General features: G+C 37.7%; 1 pseudogene; it reads right to left on the reverse strand.

Annotated features, from left to right (window-relative positions):
• Positions 1-1,683: 1,683 nt before the first annotated feature.
• Positions 1,684-2,456, reverse strand: LOC132350213 (transcription initiation factor TFIID subunit 9-like; annotated as a pseudogene).
• Between the last annotated feature and the right edge of the window lie 2,618 nt (positions 2,457-5,074).

A 5,074-nucleotide genomic window follows, 5' to 3' on the forward strand; every position in this document is an offset into this window, starting at 1 on the left:
AAAATAACCTCTTTTGATCAGTTTCTATCTTTGTGTAAGATTTCAATTTCCATTCTATTGTGTAATATAAAATCAAAGCATGTCCTCTTGTTTATAGAAGGGGGCATTCTCAGACTCTGGAATGGGGTCTGCTGTATGAAGTCATTACTCCCTTTTTCTAATTCTCTCTTTCATTTTTACACAAAACAATTTTGAGTGATAGCAATGGTCCCTGCCTTGTTCCTGACTTTAATGGCAGTGCATTTAATGTTTAGCCATTTAATATGATGTTTGCTCTTTGTTTCTCAGAAAAAGAAAATAAACAACTCTTTATCATAGTTAAGAAATATCCTTTGTCTCTTGTTTTACTTAGTGTTTTTTACCAGAAACTGTTCTTGAATATTCTTAGCTGCTGTATAATTGTACAGTTTTCAACTTGATTTTATCAATGTGATTAATTAGGTTGATGGATTTCCTAATTTTGAACTATCTGTAAGGGCCTGAGATAAATTCTATTTTTAGGTTTACTCTTAGGTGGTTAGTAGTTTTTCTTGCTATTGTGAATGAAATCTTATTTTCTATTACATTTTCTAATTGGTTATTGCTGGTATATAGGAAAGCTATTGATTTTTTTTAGGTTGCTTTTGTATGTGGTCACCTTGCTGAATTCTCTTATTAATTCTAATAGTTTATCAATTGATTTTCTTAGGTTTTCATATGTAAGCGATAGTGTCATTTGCAAATAATCACAGTTTGCCTCTTCTTTTCTAACGTTTATACCTCTTAGTGCTTTCCTTCTCATTTTGAATTAGAGAAAATAAGTGATATCATTTTAAATAGTAGTGGTGATAAAGGTCATTCTTGTCTTGTTTCTGACTTCGATTGGAAGGTGTCTATTGCTTCACCATTAAGTATGGCATTTGCCGTAGGTTTTTATCATTGTTTTATTGAAAACAAACAATGTGGGACTTCCCTGGTGGCGCAGTGGTTAAGAATCCACCTGCCAATGCAGGGAACATGGGTTCAATCCCTGGTCCAGGAAGATTCCCACATGCTGCGGAGCAACTAAGCCCGTGTGCCACCACAACTACTGAGCCTGCGCTCTAGAACCCGTGAGCCACAACTACTGAGCCAGTGCGCCTAGTGTTCCACAACAAGAGAAGCCACCACAATGAGAAGCCCGCACACCACAACGAAGAGTAGCCCTTGCTTGCCACAACTAGAGAAAGCCCACGCAACAACGAAGACCCCATGCAGCCATAAATAAATAAATAAATTTTAAAAAAACAAAAAAAACCAATGTATCAAATTAAGGCTGTTCTTTTCCTAGATGCTAGGACATTTTTTTTCTTTTATATCATTAATGGGTATTGAATTTATTAAGGCATTCATTTAAAATGTTTTTATTTATTAATATAATAGGTTAAATTGATATATAATCTAATGCTGAACCATTCTTCTTTCTGTCCTTCTTTCTTTCTTTCATGAGTGACAATTTATTTTTTACACTGAAAGGCTGCTGAAAAACAATTACTAGTCCTATTAAAGAAAATCCAACATCTTAATTGAAAAGTATGGTGACTGTATTTACTCATTAACTACTACTGAAGTTTTCTAAAACAACTTGAAAACATCATGTGCGTATTTAATTTCAGTACAATGGATTCAAGATCAAATATACCTGTTACACGTATTAAGGCTGGATTACAGATGTTCATCGTCATCACCATCATCATCGTCATCACCTTCACATTTTCTTTTAATGTGTTTGATGATTCATGGGCAGTATTTTGTGATGGCACCATGTTAGTGGTAATAAGAATGTTTTTGGACCCTATTAATGATGGATTAATCCGACATTCTGAACTGCTGCTGTTGCAGGAATTGATGCTTTTACAGCTGGGACTATGAAGTGAGCATCTGTACTATAAACCTTTGCTCTGTGAGGGACATTGGAGTCCCTACCTTAGTTGAAACGGACATGATTTTTGTGGTTGGTGTGCCTGGAGTGGGAATTCTTGGTCTGCTACTAACTGAACCAACACTTAACTGTGGAACCGTTACTCTTCCTGCAGAGCAGATGCCTTTTTTTGTAAAGATTTAAGTTTATAGTTTGGACTGTCAAGCAATATCTATCAAGTGGCAATCTAGGGGCTGAATATGGCTTGACCAATGGCAAAAGAGTTTGATTTCTTTGCCTTCAATGTCTAATAAAAAATCTCTTGGGGAGGAGAGGTAAAAGATTGGTTAGTGCAACACTGGATTGCCAATCGCACATTATCTGCATCAACAGTAGCTTTCTTAGCGTGGCTTGAATAAATTTTCACATTATCTAAAACTGTGGTCACAAATTGAAAGGCGAACTCCAACATCTGATTTATAACTCTTGCCTCATAGTCTGTAATCTCCATGTCCTTCAGGATTTGTGCCATCATCTGTGTATCTTTCAGCATGCTCTTGGGAGAAGGCATCTTGCCAGAATCCGTGATATCTAATGATCAGACTCCTTGAGCTAAATCACCCACATGAATGTATTTCAGTTTTGATGCAAGTCCTTTGCCTGGTTTTGATGCAAGTCCTTTGCCTAGTGTGGTTTTTCCAACCCCTGGTTTACCTTGCCTGCTCCACCCTCCAGCTCCACCTTGCCATACACCCTGACTGGTGAACAGCATGTTGGGCCTTTTCTTATTTTCTTAAATAGATTATATAAGGTGAAAATTATGTATCCTTCAAATGTGTTTCTCTCTTTATTAGGCTCTGATATTGTGCTACTTTCATGAGCTGAGAAAAATTTCAACTTCTTATATGCTCTGAAGTCAACTTATTTAAATGATGAATAATCTGTCCCTTGAAGTTCGACTAGAACCACCTATTTATAACTCTCAGCCTGTTACTTTTTAACATTGTAGCTCAATGACAATATTTTTATTTTTTCTATGGTTGTTGTTCCATTTGGTTTCCTAATTCTTTTTGGAACAATTTTGGCTACTTTTTTCTTTTTTTTACTGGAAAACATAACTCAGAACTATGAGCTTTAACTGATAAAGAAATCGGTATCAGAACAGGCATGAATTTGGTATTTATTTTTGGGCAGTGAAAATCCAGCTAATATCAAAGGTAGCCTTTGGCCTGCTGCCCATAGATTATCATCTGCAATCAATTATCACCTGAATGAAAGATGCGTTGAAGGCAAAACGTTGGGGAACCAAGTGGTCTCTGCCACAGAACAGTATGGAGGGCAGATGGGATCTGTGAACTACTGTAAAGAGGGGTTTCTTTCTGGACAGAATGAAGAAAAAGAATGTGAAGCTTAATACCCTAAAAGTTTGGCTCAAGACAAGTCCCAAAACCATTGGCTTTCTATGTCTATGATAAAAATAATTTATCTTTTGCAGTCGCGGGGCTGATAGTAACTGAAGATCAAATCCAAAGTGTTATACTGAGAATTACTGTAGTACGATATCAGTAAAATTCACAGCCTTGGGACTTCCCTGGTGGTCCAGTGGTTAAGATTCCGTGCTCCCAATGCAGGGGGCCTGGGTTCGATCCCTGGCCAGGGAACTAGATCCTGCATGCCACAACTAAAGATTCTGCATGCTGCAACGAAGAATCCGCAAGTGGGAATGAAGATCCCGCGTGCCATAGCTAAGACCCGGCAGCCAAATAAATACATAAATATTAAAACAAAACAAAAAACTCATAGCCTTGCCAGGTCTCGTATTTGAAAGTCAGAACGTTGACCAGAAAAGAAAGCAGTCAGATGACTCAGAGCATCCAAAATCCTACCCCCTTGAGCCTCCCTGGCCAGCAGAAGTGGCTCCTCGAGGCTAATGGGTGACTTCTGACAATCCTTGTCAGCAGGAGGAAATAGTGACATAGTTCTGTGACAGCCTTCTGTTGATCCCTTCTGGTAAATCAAGGTAAATAAGGTAAACTCTATGAAAATACATGTGAGTGATGCTTCTGGAGAGCCAGTGTTCTAGGGAGCATCACATTGTCCCTTCCTAAGTACAAGTTGCTTTGCCTTACAACCTCCTACCATATGAAAGAGACAGAATACCATATTTTACTGATTCACATTTAAGAAAATAATTTATTAAGGTAAAATTCACATAACATAAAATTAATCATTTTAAAATGAACAATTCAGTGGCATTTAGTACATTCATGATTCCAACATTCTAACATCTCTGAAATGGAATTCATCTTACAATCAATGGTATACTATGGTTTAATTGATAGTGTTTTATAAAATTTTTCATAGTGGAATATAAATAAAGGTGCACCTTTCAGTTGATGGTGTCTTAGAGTAGCTGAATTTGGGCACTTGGTGGTTTTCTTGGATTTTTGAGGGAGCATACATCATATTTGGGTGTCTTGCAACCCACTCATTTACTGAGTGACCTGAAAGACTGTCAGCTTTGAGAGGAATCCAGAGCAAAGGAAATTGTCCAGGTGGTCTAGGCTGCAATGTAAGTAGATAGGCCGCTTGGTCTCCATGACCCACCAGATCCCAATCATGTTTTGGTCATCTTGCTGAGGGAGTCTATAGCAAGCCCAGAAGCAGCAGTGCAGAAGTGAAGAAAGCCATGCCCTGTCTGATAAGTAACTGATCTCCTCTGAGAAATAGCTTTATCTTACTACTGGTTCCTGACAGAAACTGAATGCTTGTCCATGGGACAACCAGGACAAGTGGTCTTGCAAACTGAACTGCCCAATATAACCTGCGAACTATTTGATCCACTCTAAAGCCTGTAGTGTCCAAAAGCATTCATCATCAGGTAGAAAGGATACAAATGAGACCAGGCTTAAGCATGTTTTCCTTTACCACCCATTGCTGAATGAATACTTATGGTCTCAACAGGCAGAGACTGTTTGAATGGATAAAGAAAAGCAAAACCCAAATATCTGCTGTACATAAGAGATGTACTCTAAAAGATGAAAGAAAATGGAAGGAAAAAGATATACCATGCAAACAGTAAGCTTGTGAAGGCTGGAGTGGCTATAATATCAGATAAAGTATACTTCAAGACCAAGACTATTACTAGAGATAAAGATAGATATTTCATAATGATAAAAGGATCAATTCACCAGG

This window comes from Balaenoptera ricei, chromosome 1 (assembly GCF_028023285.1).
Source record: "Balaenoptera ricei isolate mBalRic1 chromosome 1, mBalRic1.hap2, whole genome shotgun sequence".
Taxonomy (NCBI): Eukaryota; Metazoa; Chordata; class Mammalia; order Artiodactyla; family Balaenopteridae; genus Balaenoptera; species Balaenoptera ricei.